Source organism: Macaca fascicularis, chromosome 6, assembly GCF_037993035.2.
Source record: "Macaca fascicularis isolate 582-1 chromosome 6, T2T-MFA8v1.1".
Classification (NCBI taxonomy): domain Eukaryota; kingdom Metazoa; phylum Chordata; class Mammalia; order Primates; family Cercopithecidae; genus Macaca; species Macaca fascicularis.
Window position 1 is genome coordinate 56,007,643 of NC_088380.1, and position 24,500 is coordinate 56,032,142.

The window sequence follows — 24,500 nt, forward strand, 5'->3', positions numbered from 1 at the left end:
ACTGGTACCAATTTACTATATTAGTCTGTTTTCACACTGCTGATAAAGACTACCACAGACTGGGCAATTTGCAGAAGAAAGAGGTTTAATTGAATTTACAGTTTAACGTGGCTAGGAAAGCCTCACAATCATGGCGGAAGGCAAGGACGAGCAAGTCACATCTTACATAGATGGCAGCAGGCAAAGAGGCTTGTGCAGGAAAACTCTCCCTTATAATAACTATCAGATCTCTTGAGAGTTACTCACTGTCATGAGAGCAGCATGGGAAAGAACCGCCCCCATGATTCAATTACCTCGCACGGGGTCCCTCTCACAACACGTGGAAATTCAAGATGAGATTTGGTTAGGGACACAGCCAAACCATATCAAGTACAATCTTGCCTCATTGTAGCCTCCACCTCCTGGGCTCAAATGATCATCCTGCCTCAACCTCCCAAGTAGCTGGGACTACAGCCACCACACTGGCTGTGTTTTAATTTATGTAGAGATGATGTTTTGCTGTGTTGCCCAGGCTTGTCTGGAAGTCCTAGGCTCAAGGGATCCTCCTGCCTTGGCTTTCCAAAGCTCTGGATTACAGGTGTGAGCCACTGTACCTGGCTAGCAGGAAAATTTCTAAGAAATAGATATTGGTGCAGTAACCACAAAGCCGACCAGATAGAGTTTTTCCATTTCCATTTCATAACTCATTTTTTTTTCCTTGACCTTGGAAAACTAGTGAACAGTTGGACTTAAGTAAGTAAATGTACTTTACTGTGTAAGAATACTTCACTCTGACACACAGCATCTGCAACACACAAGTCTGCTCAGACTTCAGTAACTGCTATTAGTATTTCTATCATGAACCTCATAGATCCCTGGTGAACAGGCATTGCATAAGAAGAAACTTCACAAGAGATAGAGATTCACTGGGAAATATACCAGAATATGGCATAATGAATAACCTCCTTCCAGTGCTTATGGTGGGGATAATGATATGTAAATAATTTTTTGGACAATATTCTACAATTCATTTAGAACTTATGTGGTGTGATTGATGTAGGTTTCAAACCTACATATGTGGCTTAAAGTATATATTAATATGATGGAAATTCGACATCAGATAATTCTCATCTTTATATAGGAAGTAATTATCAAAGTTCTCAATTAACATTAATATAATACCTAGAAAGTAAGTCTAGCTTGAATCTTGAAGTATTAAAGTATTTAAATTCTTTACTGAGAGAAAACCAGCCACTTACCTATGATGAGCGGTTATATACATTTTGTACCTTTTATTATATAGCCTTGTCAGTTTAGAAAATTAAGAACATTATGATGTGTTATTGGTTGAGCGGTAGCCCAAGCTACTCAGTCAAGAAAATAGTGGTTTGAGTGCACTTGATCTTGGACAGATAGTATCACTGAGAACTGCTTCCTTGTTTGTGCCAGAAAATGGGCTGGCATTTGAGAAGATGTTTAAATATGAATGATTTTTTTTTTTTATAAGTTATTTAGGGCATGCTGCATTGTTCCTGGGGGCTCTTAAGCTGTTATTTTGACCTTCTGGCTTTCTGGGAAAGAGATCCTTAATCCACCTGTTATTCGAGGTGTGATTTTCTAGGAATGGGCCCTTTGAAACTGTAAGCTGTGTTCTCTGTCCTTTTTTCCACCCCATCCACTCTTGTTAGCTGTCACAGCTTTGATTTTCTTAGCCAACATGGAAGTTTTCTACATTTACTGACTGTAGCCTAGGCTATGCTGCAAAAAACAAATAGCTGTGAAATTAGAGCCACTTAATTCTACTGAGGTTTATTTCTTTTTCTTATTCTCTGTATCCATCTTCAGCTGGTTGAGGCCTCTGCTCTATTTAATCACTTGGGGAGTCAGATTGAAGAACCACCATCTTGTATGTACATTATCTGGAAACACTCCCTCTTAAATCTCCATTTCTGGGAAGGAGGGAAAATGGGGAATTCTATTTGGGTCTTTTACTACCTCAGCCCAAAAGTGACACACATCACTTCTTCTCACATTTCATGGACTCACATTAGTCATGTATACGTGACTGTAAGGGTTGCAGTGAAGAGGAGCGAAAGGAATATTTGGTGAGCATTATCACCCATGCTGTATTTTCCTATGACCTAGAAAATGTTGGTTTCTGAACACTTCATGAGGTTGATGGGGTCTAATTCATTTCCTTGTCTTCCTCCTCACTTGGTAGAAGGGTCTTTTGGAATCCACAGATCTAGGTAATTTCTAAATGAGGCATAGGTCCTACCATGCACCTGGATTGCAGATGTTTTCTATTGGAGAGCTCTTTTGGAAACACTATCATTCCAGCCCAAGGCTGCTGGGACTGGCATTTTTGGTAACATTCCACTGTACCTCACATCCATTCTTGGTTCCTACTCAATAGCTAAAGCTCTTTGATCATCCATCTATTTCTGTTCTCTCATTCCCTTGCTCTTCTAATTCTCTGTGAACCCAAGGGGACAAGGGAGACTTTTCTGTCCTCTGCAACATGGGAAACAAACCAGTAGACAAACTCCAGCTTTTTGCTTTGAGCCTTAGGTGAAGATTGGGCTGTGCCTGAGGCCATCCTTCTTCCTGTAGCTTCTTAGAAGGGCTCCACATAAGTTCATACCCCTTTTCCTTACAACTAGAAGCTAGGATCAGTGAATTATGTATGATAGTATGTTAAGGGATTCCTACTTGATGGCCTCCATTTCTTTTTGGAAGAAAGTAGAGGAATTAGAGAACTTAAGAAGAGTAGAAAAAATTGGAAAAGCCACTGTGAAGAGGTTTGGAGGAGGAAGAGATCCCTAGTGCTGCTTTATTTTTCATCCTGTGCAAAATTCTCTCTTTTAAAGCTCTATTTTGGCCAGCCTCTCTCTCTTCCCTCTTGCTGGTCTTTACCAAACTCCTGGTTATTCCCCCTCCTTTTTTGAGGACTTTGGTGCCCAGTTGAATTCGTCCAACTAACTCTATTAACTTCCTCTCAATCTTACCTTTTCCTTTTTTAGCTGTGTTCCATCATTTGGCAATGGCAGCTCAGCTTCTTTGTTTTTTTATTCTTTTATTGGACCCATCTAGCAAAACTATGTCCAAAGATCTATTCACCTAGTACAGTCCTATGCCCAGACTGATAGCATTTCTGGAGATAGAAACTCAACAGTGGCAACTGATATTCTTAAATGCATGATTTCCATCCCCAACCAAACCTTCACATATCAGACACTACATACATGGTATACATATGTTAAGTACTGGGAAACAAATACTCTGTTTCTTTGTTCATTTCTCTCCCCTGTTATCCATAGTAGTTCTGTATGCTGTTTCTACTTCCCTTCTCTACACTTCTCAAATTTCTTATTTCTCCACCTTCTTCAAAATGCGAAACTCATATAGAAGTCAATATCCAATAGGTAGCAGCTCTTTCTACTTCTTGCCAGATACCTACAACTCTAACATGTCCTCATCATCCTTTCTTCCTTTATTCAAATCTCACTGGAAAGGAGCCTCTGGCTAATGCCTGACACCACAAATCCATTGCATGACTTACCTTTCACTTAGCTTTTTCTCACTAGCTTCTTTCTGTCTTGAAAAACATATAAAATTCGGTAAACATACAAGTAAAACCTCTCTGGTTTCCCCATTCGCCCTTTGCTCCTTTTTTCCTCCCCTCCAAAGCCAGATTCTCAGACAGAAGTGTTTATATTCTTTTCTTTCCATCCTCAGGTTATCTCTTCAGCCTCACAGCCGTCTGCCAGTGCCTCCAGGACTCCATTGAAGCAGCTTTCATTTTACTTCACTGGTGGAATGTCTCCTTAGACGAGGTTAATCACGCCCTCCTTTTGGAAGTGCGCTCCTCTTTTGGCTGCTGCGATGAAATCCTGGTTTTTGCCTCACATCTGTCATTGCTAGGCCCCTTTTATAGAACTCCACTTTCTATTTCAGTATTTTAAATGACAGTGTAATTTAATGGCACCTTCTGTTTCCTCATCTTTATCCACTCCATACACTCGAAATCTCTATCAACTCCTTTGTGTTGGTTAGACCACATCCCAGAGATCCCCCAAATTCCTGAAGCCTTGTAACTCTGTTCTTATGTAATCTGTGTTTCAGCTTAGATCTATGTTCTGTGTATCAACTGCCTACTAGACACCACAAATTGGACAGTTTAAGAATCTTCAAACTCAGCATTTTAAAAATTAAACTCATCACCTACCCACCTTCCGAGTTTCTCATGCCAGTGCCTGACTCCACTAGTCACCCATATTACTCATGTCAAAAACCTGGTGGCACCTAAGGTGTCTTCATCTCCCACAGCCCCTACTTAAAATTAGTGACCACATTCTTAATGATTTTAATTATTTCTTATCGTATCAGTCAAATGGCTGATACTGAATGGTATCTACTTTCCATTCCAGCTTCCTCTATGTTAATTCCAACCACCACCACCATTTCTTACTTTGACTATTCAAAAGCCTTTTCCAGATTAGTCTTTCTTTATCCAGTTTTGCTTCATTCTATTCCATTCAACTCATAGCAAAATTATCTTTATTGAATATAGATCTGATGATATTACTTCCTCTGCTTAAAGCCCTTCCTTGTTATTCAGCTGACCGCAGAGTGAAATCTAAAATCTTTGTCATGTCATTCAAAAATGTCTGTGATCTGGCATCTCTTGACCTTTCCAGCCTTAATTCACAAATGTCTATCATATTATTTATAATTTTTAATATATTTTTATTTTGCATTGCCTATTCCTGTTTATTTCAGTGGAAGTCTTCCCTAAGACTCTCAAAATTAAACATCTCCTCTAGGAGCTATCATAGCCCCTAATACTTAAGTCATCTGGGGATAGTGATCATATGATTAAAGTTTCTATTTATGACTTTGTCTTTTTTATTCTTTAAAGGCAGAAAAAGATTTTTTTTCTTCTTTCTTTGCACAGTGTTTTTTTATTTTATTTTTTATTTCTTCTTTCTTAGTGCAGTGTCTGACTTAAAGAAGTACTCAGTCAAATCTTTTGAATGAAGGAATGAATGCTCTTGGGACCTCATTAGACAACCCTACCTTGAGAATTCTCTTTGTCTGCATGGTTTCTTTTTCTTACTTTCATAGGCTGGTAAAAAAATGGTACCTTTTTTCCCTCTAATCCATTGGACTAAATCTTACTCTCTTAAATTTCAGCTTAAGTAGTCCCACCCGGCTCTTCATTCCCCTGTCTTAGAGGCACTCTGTACCTCCTTGGCACCTTGTGTTATCTGTTACAACACTTAAAACAATTATGTATAATTATTGATTTTCCTGCCTGTATTCATTCATCTCTTCACTGAGAGAGACTTCAACAGAGAGTTCTTTGAAGCAGGACTTTATATATTTTTTTTAATCTGTGTTTCCAAATGATGAACTCAGGAAAAGAGCTCTTAAAAATTTTTATCATAAGGGTGTTGAGGACCTCCATTAGGAATTCTTCATATAAGTTAAGCATCAAAGTTCTTAAAATGATTACCAAACTAAAATGCCAAAGGAAGATTTTAAGCCAAGTTATCAGTTGATAACTGAAAGGGGAATTCTAAATGCTTTTTTTCTTGCCTTAATTATTTATACCAACTGGCCATAGATTCCCCTACCGATTTTTAAATGGCTTGTCTCAAGTAAAGTTTGAATTAGCATGAGAATTAGCTATTATGGCTCAGCCTTTTCTTACCCTTAGTATTGCAGGTCAGAGGATTCCCAGGCATAGAATGAATGACATTTGGCCAATGTTTTGAATCTAAGCCTTGTTCTGAAACCATTAGGAAATTAAACCTTTCCAGGTGTTGCTGGTTGTGTCCATTGTCTTAGGAGGTCAGACCCTATCTCAAGATAGAACATAACATTTATAGAATCATAAGTTCAATTCAGCTAGGGCAATATAGACTAATTCTAAGGTTTTTAAATTATATTCGTGTCTACATTGCCCATGATTTCAGAGTTATGCATACTTGTTATGACAATGCAGAGAATATAAAGAAAGTAAAACTGCCTATAATTTAAGCACTTAATTTATATAGTTTGCATTAATCTATTACATAAATTATATAATTAAATTACACAAATCAATCATGTAAATTAAGTTATATAAATTAACCATTTGATTGAACTATATAATGTAACCATATAATCACATTATATAAATATATAATTAAGCTATGTGGATTAATTATATGATTAAGTTATGTGGATTAATTGTATGATCAATTATATAATCAATTATTAATTTACATTAATTTATGTAACTATAAGCACCCAAAGGTAATGTGTTAACAATTTGATATATGTCCTTTCCCCTTTTTTCTGTACATACACACACTTATTTGCTTTCTCTCACTCTCACACTTTTATTTATTATGCATAAAGAAGGATTATCCTAAACCCCTAAATGGTGTCTTGCAAGTAGACTTTTTAACCGTAGCAGTAAATAATTGTCTATATCTTCTTTCTGTACCATTCTTTATGTTTGAAACACCTATTTGTGAACATTTTATGTTGCTTCCGGTATCCTGCAATGAACAGGGACCCTTGTACTTATACATTTTTGCACTTGTCTATTTACTCATACTATATGACTAGAAGTGAAAATTCTGAGTCTTATGACACATGTTGTGAAATTGCCCTTATGGAAGTGACATCAACTCCTGCCAGCACTCTCATGGCTTAGTGTGGGATATTAGAATTCTTTTTAATTCCTTGTCAGTTGAATTTCCTTATAGTTTTAATTTGCATGTATTTGATATTGATTTATTAATTTAATTTGCATTTATTTAATTTGTATTTATTTGATAATGAATTTGAAAATGTTTTTATGTTTACTTTATTCTCCTAGGTTTAATTAACATTTGCTAAAAGGGTCTTGTAACCACATTTCTTATGAAGGAGTTTCAGCCCTGCTTTTATAAATTTTGTGGCATTTCCTTAGGGTGACTTTAAGAACCTCAGTTTTAACTATGAGCCTGGCAGTGCAAATTGAGATATTTCCTTCTAGAAACTGGAACCACATGTACTTGGCTTTATTAGTCTGGGTTCTTTAGAAGGACGGAACTAATAGATTTATATATGAAGGGGAGTTTATTAAGGAGTATTGACTCACGCAGTCACAAGGTGAAATGCCACCATAGGTTGTCTGCAAGCTGAGGACCAAGGAAGCCAGTCTGAGTCTCAAAACCTGAAAAGTAAGGAAGTCAACAGTGCAGCCTTCAGTCTGTGCCTGAAAGCCTGAGAGCCCCTGACATATCACTGGTATAAGTCCAAGAGTCCAAAAGCTGAAGAACTCGGAGTCTAATGTTCTAGTCTGATGTTCAAGGGCAGGAAGCGTCCAGCACAGGAGAAAGATGAAGGCTGGAAGACTCAGCAAGTTGGCTTTGTTCTAGCCATGCTGGCAGTTGATTAGATGGTGCCCACCTGGATTGAGTCAGGTGGGTCTGCCTCTCCCAGTCCACTGACTCAAATGTTCATCTCCTTTGGCAACCACCTCACAGACACACCCAAGAACAACACTTTGCATCCTTCAATTCAATCAAGTTGACACTTAATATTAACCATCACACTGGCTATGTAGAATCTATGAAGTAATCAGCTCCCACGTATAGAAATGGAATGAGAATATTACGTTGTAGCAAGTGCCTTGATAATAATACTGAACTGTCAGTCATCATGTAGATCTGAACTATAGGTGTCACCATGACCTGATGTAGCACACCCAATGCTTAGAAAATTACTAAAGTAACAACTTCGTGCAGGTTCTTGCTTAGTCATTCAGGCCTCCTAAATTAATGAACTAGGTTGTAAATGATTGTTGAAGTCTGACCAGCTCAGCTAATTGAGTATTTATTAGACACACTTCATAAATGCCATAATTTGTACTAATGTGCACTAATTAATTAATGATTATTTCAACAAAAGGGCAAAATAGTTATATAAGGTAATCTTTTGTGGCTCTTTTAAAAAATAAATATGGTCATTTATATCCTGTGATTATTTTTCAATTTTATTCTAATATTTGCATCCTTGCTTCATTGTATAGTTCAGTAATGGACTATTTCTAAACTTTTTTTCTGATAATAAATTATTTTGATTTAAAAATAACTCATCAGATATGGAGTTACTATTCCTTGAAGCACTGCAATTTGATTTACATTTGGATATGCAAAATTCAAGCTTTAGTGTACCTGAACAATGTTTTTGTAATTTAGAGCTGCTATGGGAATTATAAATTTCAAAATTTTTCACTTAGATGAATTCAAAATCATTCTCCGCTATACATTATCTTGATATATTTGAGTTGAATTTACTGTTAACTTTTTAACAAAGACATGATTTTGAGATGAAAGAAATATATGCTCTTTATTGTTAGGAATTATGTAAATCTTAAAAGTTAAATCTGTACACCAGCACTGTGAGAACATAATTTAATGCTTATAAAGGAGAGAGTAAAGATTTTGCTTTTAATGAAGAAAAGAGAAACAGTTACATCTAATTAATCTTAGATCTATAATGTAGCCTAGGATTAAGGTGAGTCAAACTATACCATAGCTCTTTCTGTGGGTTAATCTATCTTTTATTAGTTTTTCATCACTTTTTAGACTGTTTGGGCTGTTTTAGAGAAATAGCAAAAAGAAAATACATTAAATCAGAATTTATTTAATCTTTACCTAGGTGAAAGCTAAAAGTTTTGTGCTAAAAATAGTGTAAACTTGGGTAACTGAAAAATTGTCCCAAGTTTTAAATTAAATTTGACCTCTCAAGGTACAACAGTTTAATCTGTGTGGAAGTATACATTAAATTTCTTGAATAATCCTCATTCAAGAAGCCCATAATCTTCCGTTTGGAAGGATAAAAATGATAAGGCAGCCATAATTATATTATCTAAATACAAAGTAGGATCCTGTTAACCACCAGTGACTTCTCTTGCTCCCTCTGCAACAGCGTTTCATGCTCTTCATTTTCCCTTTGCTGTGATATCTGTCCTTTGTCCTTACTACTCTGATTGGCCACCTTCTATTTTGCATCTTCATTTTGAAAAGTCTTTTTTTTCCTTTGACTTAACTGACATCACTTTCTCCTAGTTCTGTTTGTTTCCCCCCACCTCTAATCACTTCTCAGGTTTCTCCATTTCTCTATTTGTACTTTTTTATCTGCTTGCCCCCTAATCTGTTGCTTCTTTCTTAATTGATGGTAGCTTTTGGAATTTCTTCTTTTGCAAATTTAGCTGCTGCCAGCCCCTCAGGACTTAACCTTCTTACCTCTGTGCCCTTGGATTTAACTGTTCTTGCCTTGGGTGTTCTTACTCTCCTTTATGGTAATGAGACCCAACAACGGCTACCACTCAGCTAGAACATTAAGAAGAATTAGTTTGTGCCGCTCACAGTGGCTCACGCCTGTAATCCCAGCACTGTGGGAGGCCGAGGCGGGTGGATCACAAGGTCAGGAGATTGAGACCATCCTGGCCAACATAGTGAAACTTCGTCTCTACTAAAATACAGAAATTAGCTGGGCGTGCCTGTAATCCCAGCTACTCAGGAGGCGGAGGCAGGAGAATCGCTTTAACCGGGGAGTGGGAGGTTGCAGTGAGCCGAGATTGTGCCACAGCACTACAACCTGGCGACAGAGTGAGACTCCGTCTCAATTAAAAAAAAAAAAAAAAAGAATGAGTCTGAAAACAAGTTCATATCCTTCAGAATAAAAAAATTCTCAGGGGTTTGGAAAGTTATTGAATGAATAGAATGCCAGAATCTTATATGAAAATCCTATCTTATATTTCAAATCCTGTGCATTAGTATTTTAAAGAAGAAAATCGGTACTTAAATCAGTATGTTAATAAAAGGCTTATCAATTTCAGAAAAAATCCAAATTATATTTATCATTATCTTTTCTTTTTCGTAAATTATTTTTCAGACAAACTCTTGCTCTGTCATCCAGGCAGGAGTGCAGTGGTACGATCATGGCTCACTACAGCCTTGAACTCCTGGGCTTAAGCAATCCTCCTGCCTTAGCCTCCTGAGTAGCTGGGAGTGTAGGCACATGCCATCACGCCTGGCTCATTTTTATATGTTTTTTAGAGGCAGGGTCTCGCTTTGTTGTCCAGGCTGACCTTGAACTCATGACCTTAAGAAGTCCTCCTACCTCTACCTCCCAAAACGTTGATAGTAATAGACAGAGGATATTCAAAGCTATATCTTTTAAGTAAGTAATATTCTCATTTGTCTTTAATAATGTGTTTCAGCATATGGCATATATACTGTTGTTACTTCAGTCAACTTTACTAATAATGAAAATAACCACTGTGCTGGTCCCGCGGCACCACTTCCTTTTTCATCTCCTTTGTATTCTTCAGGTTACATCTTCAGTGTCAGGAAGGAAAGCCTTCTGTCTCTTTCTCTCTCCTTGTGATTACGTTAAATCTCCTTATTGGAGTTTTCTCATACCATTGCAACTGCACATTTAGATTTACACATTTAGTTTTACACATTTAGATATGACTATTGGATGAAAGTTTAATTTATTTCTTGGGCTGTGAACTTCGTGAGGACTTTTGGTGTCATGGAGGTAGATGGGTGCTCACGAAATATTTCTCAATCGAATGCATGAGTTAATAAATGAATGAATTTGAGCTTCACAATTAAATTGGAGGTTTAGATAAGAAAACCTCAGAGAACAAAACATGTAAAGTATTTCCTAATTGATTTATGTGTCTACCACTCTGGCAGATGGTGAATTCAACATGACCTTTGTACTTGAAGTGTTCATGTTAATCTAAAACATTCCTTATTGTTTTCAGGGCTACCTGAGAATCCTAGAACATTTATGAATATTATAATTGAAATACTTAGGAATGAATTTCTCTCCCAGCAGGTTCTTCATATCACCTTCTTATTCCTTAGCATCTTTTTACTTCTTATTACTGTGATAAAATGACCCTGTGCTTTATATAAAGCCAGAAATTATACCTGAGAGTTTTAAATGCAGCAGAATCTCAGTGGAAATAGGATGATACAATTTTTTTCCCCCAAAGCACAGTGGAGAGCAGGAAAAAAGCCAAGGACCGTTACCCAATGAAAGAATAATCAGTCTTTTATTCTGATGAGATAGTACCTTTATCCCTTCTCTTAATGGATTGAGAACCCACTGGAAAAATTAAAAGTGAACCAGAAACATCTCAAAAGGAAGCCATGGGACCAGGGGTTCCCTGAAAGTGTTCAGGGAAAGAAAAGGATTAGAAGAGTAGATGTTTAATAAACTATGCTAGCCAAAATGATCTTTAACTTTGAATTAGTTAGCTATAAATGTACCAAATAAATGTATTCAAGACCTATTTGCCTTCCCCCAGGGAAAAGTTAGAGCAGGATTTTACCTTGTTTTACAAAAAAGAAAAGTTTATTTTGAAAAAAATTCCAAACTTGCCTCCTCTGAACTATAGTGAAAAGATACTTTTCCACATTCCTTTGTTCAGGAAATAAGGACACAGTGGTGTCATTGGGTTTTGATTGTCCTTTTGGAAAAGGTTAAAACCTGTCCTACAGTCATGATGATTTCAGTTCCATTTAAGTGGGGTCCTGTCTCTCTCACTCTCCACCGACTGTACCTTTACTATAACATGGCGTTACACAGACAGTTTTGAGTAAAGTGTATGTTAAATGACTGCCTAAGTGAATGGAAAATTAAGAAGGGCCTCCAGCACTGGAGCATGGAAAGGAGCACTGGGTTCATTGATTCTTTGGATTTCTCCCTTGCTATGTTAAGTCCATTCTCTAAAGAACATGGATCTTGACAGTATTGGAATCTTTAGAAATAATCGCAATACCAGAAGTTATTTAAGATTTTAGCATTTTCAAAGTATTTGTACATAACACTTTCATATGTTTTTGTTTCCTAGCTACCTCAGTTTCCCTATTGCCTTGAGCAGATTAGTGTAGAGAGATGGTGAGATCAGGGGAAACAGGTTTACTTAGCCATCTTCATTACCATATTATCACTGGCTTGAGGCTCCTCCCACATGCATTCCTAAAGAGGCTATTGTGGGTCACCCAAATTATTTACAGCCATCTGTATTATCAGTATAATGAAAACACAGGTATGCTCTATGGAATAAATCTTAGGCTTGAATGTGATTACATGGGCATCTGTTGAAATACAGATTCAGATCTATTGAAAGATCTGAGATGGGCCAAGAAGGGATGGGCATATTTTTAATAAGCTACTAAAAGTGAGCTGATGCTGCTGGACTATGGACCATATTTTGAGTATCAATTAATATCAAGTTGCTAGGACATAAGAGGTCTCTGGGTGCAGCTGAGGCCCTTGGTTTCTACTCTGCCAGATATATTGTTGACAGGATAACATCATCACCCACTGGATGAGTAAAAGTTCCATTAACTTGAAAAAAGGATAGATAGCATGACTCATGGAACCTGTCTTCATTTAAAATTAGTGAAGTAAACTAGACTAAATATTCGTCCATTTTTAGAAGTCCAAATATTAGACATTCTGGTGAGAAACATTAGTCTTTGATGGTTCACTTGTTCAATAAAATAGTGGGATTTAAGTCTTCAATCATTTTTTGTCCTCTTTCCCGTATACCAAGGCCCAGAAGTGCCAGAATCAGCTTCTGGAAACAGTAATTGCACTGGTTTAGGGGTGAAAAGGTAGTATTTTTTATCTGTTGCCACTATGCTGAAAAGTGAACTTATCTTTAAATGGTTTTCCTCTTTAAAATTCTCTGAGAGGATAAAGCTTCTCTGTAGCGAAAACCAAGTTTCATCTAACTGTTGATTATTCTGTAGATAACTTCATTCACAGTTGGGAGACAAGATCATAAGTTTAAAGATAAAAACTTCTTTCCTTCAGTAGCCTATGGTTTCTAATCGTAACTTTTTGTTTGATGTTTCTGTAATGTAGTGAAATTGGAGACTTAATTTGATCAACTACAAGGAAATAAACAAACTGTGATCTAAATTTACTAAGCAATGTTTTAAGGCAGGTATTTAAATTAGTAAGAATTGGATTGGTTTTCTCTTATTTTAACTGTGTTTGCAGTCTCTTGACTATTACTTATATTTAATAACTGAATATTTGTGTTGGGGCATAATTACTCAAAATTATGTTTTTCTCCCTGCGAATACAATATTAATGTAGTAATGCTAACTCAGCTACTGCTTCATAAACTTCCATGTCTTATTTTAATCTAGCAAAAGCCTTCTCTCAGGATAATCATTATGCTCAGTAATCCTCACCGTCAAACTTGAAGTAGTTAAAAGATAATCCTCCAAGCAGCACTCCAGATCCATCTGAGTACCCATTAAAACACTTCTTGATGCTATTGGAGTTTTCTGAATTTATCTGTGAGACAATGGAAATTCCAGGAGAATTTCTTCTATTAGAATGTATATTCAAATCTTAGATTGTTTGAGTATCCTGTTCTAATTTTAAATGTGGTTTCCAGATGTGAATTGACTTTACAGATTTTTAATCTTAGAGTGCTTAATGAACACAGATTAAAGATTTGACAGTCTACGTTATTGACTCCCTCTCCACTCATTTTTTTTTTTCTTAAAAGAATGATAAAATGGAAAGGGTTTCGTATAGTTATTGTTAATAACAGAAGACTGTTCTGGTAATGGCTATAAGGATATGTATAAGTGGATGGATTGAAGAAACATTTACTGCGGAATTATCAGGAATTGGTGTTGATTGGATGTGTGGGATACGGATCATAGTACGTCAGTAAAACAAAACTCAAAGCATAGTGAATTTGGTTATCCGAGGATAAAGGTTTTAATTCTTCGAACAAAACGAATATGCTTTTTATCTGAATTCTCTTTATAAATATTTATTTGCTCCCCTTTGCGTAGTTTTCGTAAGTGGCATGCAATATATATGGATTTCTAATTATATAACTCCATTTATAGTTTGAATAATTATTTTAGAAGTGACTTTGGCTAATAAGATTGGCTCTTTTAAAATCTGGAAAATTCATGAGGTTGTTAAAGAGACAAAGTTAGTTTGGAAAGACCATTTAAAAAATGTGTTGATTAATAACTCCAAAATAAACTGTTTGCTTTTCTGCATAGATATAGCTACCTCCTACAAAAATCTTGCTTCACTCAAGGGGCTTCAGATAGAGTACCTGCTGAGTTTTTTTGTTGTTGGTCAATAACACGGTTATATACAAGCATTTAGAAATTCTTCCATTTCTTTTTTAGAACCTAAGATCCTTTTATATCATAATTTTGTTTTAAAAACTTCAAGAATTTGACCTTGTTCCTATAGTTCTCATGCACGAAAATAATTGGTGTAATTGGGGAGTTATGATCATTTTAGCTTGGAAACATAAACTGTTACATTTTTCTTGCTTTGACAACTGACCACCTTAATAAAATGACATGAAGTTTTCCTGTAGAATATATAATTTATTTATTTTTTATTTTTATTTATTTATTTTTTTTTTTTGAGAGGGAGTCTGGCTCTGTCGCCCAGGCTGGAGTGCAGTGGCCGGATCTCAGCTCACTGCAAGCTCCGCCTCCCGGGTTTACGCCATTCTCCTGCCTCAGCCTCCCGAGTAGCTGGGACTACAGGCGCCCGCCACCTCGCCCGGCTAGTTTTTTTTTTGTATTTTTTAGTAGAGATGGGGTTTCGCCGTGTTAGCCAGGATGGTCTGGATCTCCTGACCTCGTGATCCGCCCGTCTCGGCCTTCCAAAGTGCTGGGATTACAGGCTTGAGCCACCACGCCCGGCCAGAATATATAATTTAAAACCTGATGGAAATGTATTCCTATTTACTTGCACTATTTATGTAAGTGTTCTTGTTTTTTCTTTAGAAATAAAAGGAACATCTTCTCTTAACTTTTACAAAATTACATTTAACATCAATTAAATCTTTTTTAATTTCACTAAGAAAGGACAATAAATTAACTTTTTTTTTGAAAAAAGATAAGTATTACATCATAATTGATCACAGAATTGCAGTAATTTACTTATCATGTGACAATAAATAACTTGATCTGTGATCCCTGATAAAACATAACAGTAGAAAAATCCTTTGATGGGATAAATATGTTTCTGTTTTACAGGTGACCACTAGAAACTACCACCTTTAAACTCACACCTTCCTGGAGAATTGAAAGTAGTCTGAAATGACAATTTTCAGGGCTTCTCATTTTGTTATGTGATTTTCTAAGGCGTTTTTATTTTCTAAAAAGTATTTTAAATTCATTCTAAGGCGTTTTTATTTTCTAAAAAGTATTCTAAATTCATTCTAAGTCAAAATGCCCTGATTCACTCAAAACTTAGAACTTAGAAGATGAGGCTCTTGCATTTGACATCTTAGTCTTAGCACTACTAGAAAATGTATAAAATCTAAAATTCCATTGCTGCAACACTGCTCTTTCCCTCCACTTAGATTCAGTTTCTATTCACTTTAACAAACATAGTAGAATTGTGTCTTTAATTAGTGTAGTGTCAGCCTTCTTTAATTCTCCTATAGAGGTAATTGAGGTATCACATAGTACTTAGTGCAAAAACAACCATTAGGTGAACACGTCCATTACAAAGAAGAGGAAGTGGTGAGGAAATTATCTGTCTTTAATTCTCCTGTCATTCCTTAAGTGCTTCCTCTGTGCTAGGCACATGGCCATAGTAGTGACAGGGCTGCCTGGAACCCTGTCCTTGTGGAGCTTGGCATCTAAGTGGAATCAGCAGACAGATAGTTGTACAAACAAACCAGATAATTACAGAAGATAAAAAGTGTTATAGGCCGGGTGATGTGGCTCATGCCTGTTATCCCAGAACTTTGGGAGGCTGAGGCGGGAGCATCAGTTGAGCCCAAGAGCTCAAGACCAGCCTGGGCAACAGGGCGAAACCTAATCTCTACAGAAAACACAAACAATAGTGGGGTGTGGCAGCCTGCACCTTAAGTCCCAGCTTCTTGGGAGGCGGAGGTGGGGAGATTGCTTGAGCCCAGGAAATTGAGGCTAAATGAGCCGTGATCACACCACTGCACTGGGTGACAGAGTGAGACCGTGTCCCAAAAAAAAAAAAAAAAAAAAAAAAAAAGTCTTCTAAAGGCAGATTAACGTGGTGATATAATCACTGGGAAATGCTATTTCTGATTAAGAAATAATTTGTCTTCATCATTTATTATGTATGGATATGAGAGATGATATTTGAACTGTCCTGTTCAGTGAGATCATTTCTTGGAGGTCTCCTTGAGGGGATTTGATTTCTTCCTTGAAGGATTCGTGATTATTATCACTGCCACAGCTTATTCATCATTCCATACATATTTATTGAGGCCCTGATATATTTCAGCCTCTGTTCTCACTTGGGAGAACAAAGCTGTGAAATCTCCTGATCTCAATGAATTTGCCATGTGTTCTCCACTGTTTTAATAAAACCCCCTGGCGAACACGGTGAAACCCCGTCTGTACTAAAAAAATACAAAAAACTAGCCGGGCGAGGTGGCGGGCCGCCTGTAGTCCCAGCTACTCGGGAGGCTGAGGCAGGAGAATGGCGTGAACCCGGGAGGCGGAGCTTGCAGTGAGCTGAGATCCGGCCACTGCACTCCAGCCTGGGCAACAGAGGGAGACTCCGTCTCAAAAAAAAAAAAAATAAATAAAAATAAAACTCACTTTCCAGGCCCCTCAGTTGTATGATGGTCTAACTCTGTTCATTCGTTGTCCAACCTGGGCAACATAGGGAGACCCTATCACTACAAAAAATTTAAAAGTTAGCCAGGTGTGGTGTTGTGCACCTGTGGTCCCAGCTACTCTGTAGGCTGAGGTGGGAGGATTGTTTGAGCCCAGAAGGTTGAGGCTGCAGTAATCACTGCAGCCTGGGTGATAAAATGAGACCCTGTTTTTTTTTTTGTTTGTTTTAAATTTCATTCTTCCAACATGAATTTTCCATGTTTAAACATGATTTGTAGGAGAAAGTGCCTACCATATACAGCAAGATATAAGATTTAATTACTTATTATGATCTATTTTATTGTAGCTAATCTTTTGAAGTGTATTTAACATTTGTTTAACTTGTTTTCTTAATTCACATTCAATCTCTTTTTGCAGTGAGAAATTGTCCAGCTTGTGCACTAGCAGAGAGGTTGCCAAATCTGCCTTAAGCTGGAGAGTTTAGCCTCCTTTCCCCTTTGAAACTTGAGGCATATCTAAGTCCTGAGAGGTGTGATATTTATTGACTCTTGTGGCTAGCTCTTGTGTATAGATATCCTCACAATTTTCCTTGGTATATGTGGATCCTGGTCACCAATCTGACAGTCAGAAAGGTCACTTAACTATCTTCTGTCAGGACATAATCAGAAAATGTTGATTTTTCTGCCGTCTTTGAAAAACTACTCTGACCAAGATATAATTACCTAAGTGAGCACGTGCTCACTTCGTTTATTTGAATCTTCACTCCTTATGTGCTCACCTCTAAACACTTGCAGTGATAATTTTAACATTTTATTTCTGAAAGTTATTTCTTACTCTGCCCTCCCCCAAATGGTAGCCACTAGCCAAAAGTGGCATTTGAGCACTTAAAATGTGACTGGATTGAGATGTGCTGTAAGTGTTAAAAGTACACACTGGATTTGAAAGACTTAGTGTAATAAAAAGGATGTAACATATCTCATTAACATTGTCATGTTGATTGTATATTGGAATGATAGTGTTTTGGCTATATTGGACTAAATAAAGCATATTATTAAAACTGATTTCATCTACTCTTTACCTTTTTTAATGCAATGATTTAAAATTGCCAATGTAGCTTGCAATATATTTCTTTTGGACAGTACTGCTTTAAAATAGGAATGCATATGGAATGTTCAAAATGGTTTTAGAAGCCTGGATTCGTTGATCTATTTGAAGAGTTGCAAGATTACTCTAGAGCAGTGTAATGTGTAAATTTAGAACTATTTCATGATCAATAATTTACTTCCTTGTAAAGCAAGTGAAAGCTTTAATATTGCATGTGGGAGGAATATGACATTTACAAATGGGCAAATTTCAAACTGGACAAAGCAGTGTCTTCATTGCCATCCAGATTATCTGCTCAATATAGATTGAGACTAATGTAAACAATGGAATATGTTTTGGTGGAAATTTTAGTCTTAAACAGTTTTTAAACTATTACTTTAAAATTGCGATTATTAAACTGAATGTTACTGTATAGGGGTTTACTTTGGCTGTGTTATGCTTTGATGAGTTTCTGGACATCAAAGTAAATCAAGGGGTTTTCTACTTGCAAGTTTGCACTTGATTATAGGAGAGCAGCCACGGTAGCTAATTAGCTTGCTTCTTTTTTTAATTGCTGTTTCTTAATGTGTCACATGAGTGAGAAAAGAAAAATACTAACTTGATAAGGATGTCTGACTTATTCTTGTTTAACTGAGTTCATTAGTGTTTTTAAAAGCAGAAGCCTGCAATAAAGGATATAAAAGTCTTAAACCATTATATGAGAGAAATTAATTGAAAATGAAATTTTAAAAGTAAGTACTTTTATTACTTTCAAAAATAGTTTACTGTTTAAAACAGTTGCTCTGTCTCAGGCAGCATGGCTCAAGAGAATATGTGATTTTAGGAGTAAAAGATAAAAAGAACATGTTAATGCTTTTTGGTCAAACATCTAGAAACTATTTTCTGTAATATCTGACTCTGCTTTGAGGAGAAGAGGTGAGCCAGGTTGCTGACAAAAATTGGTTGACAAAGAAATGGGGATAGAAATATATTATTTCAAGTTGCCAAGTTGCAAAACAGTTGAAAGATTAAAAATAATAGTGTCTATATCATATATAAACAATGTGAAGGTGATAAAATAAGAACATATAAATGATATGGAGAAAACCAGAGAGGAACTAAAACTAAATAAATTTAAAAGGAATTGATGGGGCTGGTGCGGTGGCTCACACCTGTAGTCCCACTTTGGGAGGCCAAGGCCTGTGAATCACTTGAGGCCAGGGTTTCGAGACCAGCCTGGCCAATATAGTGAAACCCCATCTCTACTAAAAATACAAAAAATTAGCTGGACATGGTGGCGTGCGCCTGTAATCCCAGCTACTTGGGAGGCTGAGGCATGAGAGTCTCTTGAACTAGGAGGTGAAGGTTGCAGTGAGCCTGATCGAGCCACTGCACTCCAGCCTAGGTGACAGAACAAGACTGTGTTTCTAAAAAAAAAAAAGGAGTTGATGGGACTGGGCTGGGACTTGACTTTCATCATAAACTACTTATACTATTTGATCTGTTGCCATTTGCCTGCATTTCCTTGATATATTTTTAATTTGGTCTAGGGCAGTGTTTCTTAAAATCTGCTTCAGGATTAGGCTGCATTAGACTTATTGAAGTGCACACAAAAATGCAGATTTCTAAATCCCACTGCAGACAACTGAATCACATTTTCTGGGTGCAGTGCTTGGAAATCTGTGTTTTAACTTGCATCTCAGTGGAATCTTGAGAACTTTAAAGTGTGAGAACCTTTATAAGGTATGCCAGAATATATCTGGTTAAGTTTTTTTTTTTTGACATATGTGATTACATGTAAAGTATTTCAGCAACGAGTAAAATGAATGTGCAGTACAAGTTCATAGTGATTGGTATAATATACAACTGTAGCCAGCCATGCACGGCATAATATTGGTATTTACAAAGTACTTTTTTATTGCTGATTGGGACCAACTATTTCTGTGTCAGTAGGTAAGATGTTGGCAACGTACTTTCGAGTCTTTGGGCTTAAGCGAGACTTTTCTTCATATTTTGTAATTGCAACATTATATAAAGCACATAGGAATATTAACCCTAAATGAAATATGTCTTTTTTTTTTTTTTACAGTGGTGGTGGAGTATGCAGTGATCGTGTCAGGGATGGTATCTTTGTCAGCTTACCCTATGCTGCAAAATACACACTGTCTCTATTTTATTTATATATATATACACACGCACATACATACATATATATACACACATTTTTTTTTTTTTTGAGATGGAGTTTCGCTCTATAGCCCAGGCCGGAGTGCAGTGGTGCAATCCTGGCTCACCGCAACCTCCGCCTCCCAGGTTCAAGCAATTCTTCTGCCTCAGCCTCCTGAGTAGCTGGAACTACAGGCATGCACCACCATGCTCAGCTAACGTTTGTATTTCTTTTAGTAGAGATGGGGTTTCACCATGTTGGCCAGGCTGGTCTTGAACTCCTGACCTCAAGTGATCCACTTGCCTCGGCCTCCCAAAGTGCTGGGATTACAGGTGTGAGCCACTATGCCCGGCCTTTGCTTCTATGATATTTTGACAACAGATAACAGAAAACTTGGACTCAAACTGGCTTAAATATGAAGCACATTTATTATCTCAAATGACTAGAAGACAGCAGCAGTAAGCTGTAGTCAGGGCAAAAATCAGGGGATTAAGCGATGTCATCAGGAACCTGGCTATGCAGGCGTTGTCCTGAGGCTTACTTTGCTCCTGTTTTCAAGATGACTGCCATTCACAATAGACACTGTCTTTGCTTCCTTGTTCAGGTTCAACAGAAGGTATAAGAAGAAATATGTCACCCAAGCCAGGAATTCAGATCTTCACCTTTATTCTCACTGGACCAAGGAATGGGAACATATTACTTTAAGTCCTGAAAAAGAGAGAAGTGGATACCTTTAAAAAAAGAAAAAAATAGGATTTTGTTTTTTTCCAGAAAGGAAGAAGGCACATTTTTGGCAACAACATTGCCTACCATAAAAACGTTTTAATATATTTCACTGACAGGTAGTACTGCTAACTTTTAAAATAAGTAAGGCAAACTTCATGCATAGACAAAATAGAAATGTGATAATGACATGTAATACTTGATGAGTACTTACTATATGTTGGCATCATTTTGGATTGTTTTACATATAAAAACTATTAAATTATTTAGTACAGTATAAAAACTTTTAAAATTAGTACATTAGTTAACTAAATTAAGTACTCTTACTACCTCTATGGATTAGGAAACTGGCACATAGATTAAGTGACTTGTCTGAGGTAACACAGGTAGGAAGTGGCAGACAGGAATTTGAACTGTCAGGCCAGCTCCAGAGCCCATTCTCATAACTACTACCGTATGACTGACTCAGTAGATGCTCAGTGGGGTTGGTCACTGTGAGTGAGTGTGGCCTTTAAGAGGTGACTGTCATAGTGTTCATAATCAATATTATTGTTATAATCCTTTGCTTGCTGGTGGTTAGAACAGCTTTCATAGATACTATATTAAATTTACATCAGCTGGGTGTGGTTGGCTGATGCCTGTAATCCTAGTGTTTTGGGAAGCCAAGGCAGGAAGATTGTTCAGGCTAAGAGTTAGAGACCAGCCTGGGGAACATATTGAGACCCCCGTCTCTACAAAAAGTTAAAAAATTAGCCTGATGTGATGGCTCGTGCCTGTAGTCTTAGCTACTCAGGAAGCTGAGGCCAGAGGATCACTTGGGCCCAGTATACAGTGAACTGTGATCACACCACTGCACTCCAGCCTTTGTGACAGAGTGAGACCCTGTCCCTGAAAAGAAAAGAAAAAAAAAATGAGGAAACAGTGATTACTGGGCCATAGTACGGAGGTAATAATAGTAGTAGTAGTGGTGTACAGGCAATAATAATAATAATACCAACCTATATTCCTATTATAAACCTGTTTGGATGGACTTATATTTATGGTTTCAATAGTATTAAGGTGATTATTTTAAATTTCCTGAGCCCATGTATTCATACATAAAAGGATAAATAAAAACAGCATCTGTGCTTTTAATAATTTCATGGTATGGTTAAGGAAATCAAACATGTAAACACATAGCTGCAATAGAAAATAGTAAGTACTGAAAGAAGCTAGCCTCAAAAGAGGAGTTCTGCTGATTTTTGGAAGGAGAAAATTTTGGGAAAGTTTTCAAGAAGAAAGATTTTGAAAGATGAGTGGCTAGACCTGAGCAGGAGAATTAGATCCAACATTTCAGGAAAAGTGAACAACATAAGCAAATGCACTGAAAACTGAAGAGCTTGCGTTTTGTGGGTAATGTAAGTACTTTATTATGTCCTAATAAAAGGACCATGAAGAAGGTAGTAGGAGCTTAGGTTACACAAATACTTCTGGAATATTTAAATTATTAAGAGTTGCTGAATTTTAAATCTTTGAGATATATTTGTTTAGATTTGGCAGGAGAAGTATTTTTAACCTTCAACATCTTGATTTTTAGTTTAGATATAGGACTTGTATTAATTCAAGGCCCTGATACTCAGAAAAACAGATCAATTAGGAATCATTAGTTACATTGCAGTTTCTTCACTGCATATACATAAAGGAACTCTTCAGTAATACTAGGTGTGTTTCAAAGTACTGGAGTGTGTTATTTGAAGATAGTCATTAATGAATTGGTTTTATATTTAAAGTGATGACCCAATTTAAACATATATATTGAGTACAGCATACCAGAAACACAAATCTATTCCATAAACCATGATATGTATCTGCTCAAGCCATTGGATGACCTTATGTCAATTTCATTATAGCGAAATTGTCCACCTTCTATGGTTGTTTCAAGTTAGGATAGGCACTTACCTTACTGTTTTATAACTACACCTCTTTGAGATAGTTTCTTTTTATTTTGTTTTTTCTCGAAAAATTCAAGCATACAGAAAAACAGAAAAATAATGTATTGAAAATAATATCCTCACTTTTGAGATTAAGTAGGTTTTTTTCATATTTTAGATGTCTTTTTCTTTAAGAAATGTTACCGATATATTAAAACCCACCCTCTCATCACTTCAGCTTCCTTTCTCTCCAGAGGATATCACTGTCCTGAAGTTGTCAAACACTATTTCCAAGTACATATTATGCTTTGATTACACATGTATTCATAAACAACATGTAATATTGCCTTGAGTGTGCATTTTAATTTTTACATCAACCCTTTTGCACTGTATATTTTCTTGCAAACTGCATTTTTACTACTTTTTTGAGATTCGTCTCAGACTTTCATGTAGATCTAGTTTATTCAGTTTACTACTTTTATGTATCCATTCTCCATATGGAGGGTCAGTTAGAAGGTTTTCACTCATTTATCATGCACAGTCTTTCAGTGAGAATCTTTGTGTCTCCTTGTATACTTGTGCTAGACTCTCTTGAGGGTAGGTTTTAAAATGGATTAGTTGGATTAAGATATGCTCATGCTTAACAGTTGCTTCTAAATTGGTTCTATCAAATTATACTCAAGGAAGAAAGGTACTGTTTCCCCAGTTCTTGCTAATAACTCATGTTATATTTTGAAATTGGTATCAGTGTTATATGTTAAATCATATCCCATTGTTATTTTAATTTGTATCTACTGATTATTAGTGAGTTTGGGTTTTTTCAGTTTATTGAAAGTTTGGAATTTTATTTCTATGACGTTTCATATGCTTTTACATATATTTTATTGAGTTTTAAATGTTTTTTTCTGAGTAATTTTTAGGAAACCTTTATGTTTTTCAAACGGTTGGTTTTGGGGATATAAAAGTTTTCATGTCTAGTATCAATTTTTCTAGCCTGAAAAATTATTTAATTCTCTTCCTGTCCCATTTGACTATAGCTGGAGCCTTTTGATTGTAAACTTCTTAGGATTGTTAATGTCAGAAACAAGCGTACTTAACAGTAATTTTAGTGATTTAGATTTTAAGAGCTCAAAAGTTTGAATTTGAGTTCAAGATCTTCATCATTTTGGGTAGTTATTTTTTGTTTTTGCATTTAAGACTATTTTCTCAGCATATTATACCTCTAATTGAGCAGTTATTTAGTCTTTCCAATTTCTGAATAGGAATAACAATATGTTATAATACACATAAGCACACACTCACATGTACAAATACCACAGAGCTTGGGACAGTATCCCGCAATAATTTGAAGTAATAATAAGAAGAAAGAGAATAGCACCAAGTATGTTCATTTTTTAAAAACAGATACCTTTTACCAGAGTGCTTTTACTTAAGTGAAACTTGGTTAATTTGAGCATGACCTAATTCAGATTCTAATAGTGCATTATGATGCTAGCAGACAGTGGTTGATTTCTGTAATTTTCATATACTGGCATGCATGTATCTTGTGAAATCACTACTCAGGGGTTTCATAATTTATACAAAAATCTATATAGCTGCTTTTTTATTGGGTAGTCTTGTTTAAGTGTTAGATTTGCATATATTTATGTAGCTCACTAAATCAATATGTTCTTTGTAAACTGATATAAAACCTTTTTGTACACATTTATAAGAACATTTACTGATTTAATAAATCAGACGCTTGTCAGACATGCATCAGTGTAAATTGTTGTTTATATATAACGTAAACATAATTCTTTAGATGGAGTATATAATTCGTCATTCAATTAACATAAATATATAATCAGTCATTGGTCAGGGTTCAACTCCTGCAGGAAAGAATTTATATGTATCTCTTTGATACATATAAATTAAAATTATTGCTCATTTAATGATTTTCCTAAAGCGTTT

At 36.2% G+C, this 24,500-nt stretch overlaps 1 protein-coding gene across 9 annotated transcripts in view; it reads left to right on the forward strand.

Moving 5' to 3' along the window:
- Positions 1-24,500, forward strand: part of PARP8 (poly(ADP-ribose) polymerase family member 8) — a 189,851-nt gene that overhangs the window by 22,598 nt on the left and 142,753 nt on the right. The window contains exon 3 of one of the 9 annotated variants that reach the window (XM_073993431.1): positions 20,522-20,759. The exons of 7 other annotated variants lie outside the window; for them this stretch is intronic. The gene's annotated coding sequence lies outside the window, so the exon portion shown is untranslated. Of the gene's footprint in view, positions 1-3,717; positions 3,816-20,521; positions 20,760-24,500 lie in introns of all 9 variants that reach the window. One more of the 9 variants, XM_073993428.1, reaches the window with a different exon arrangement.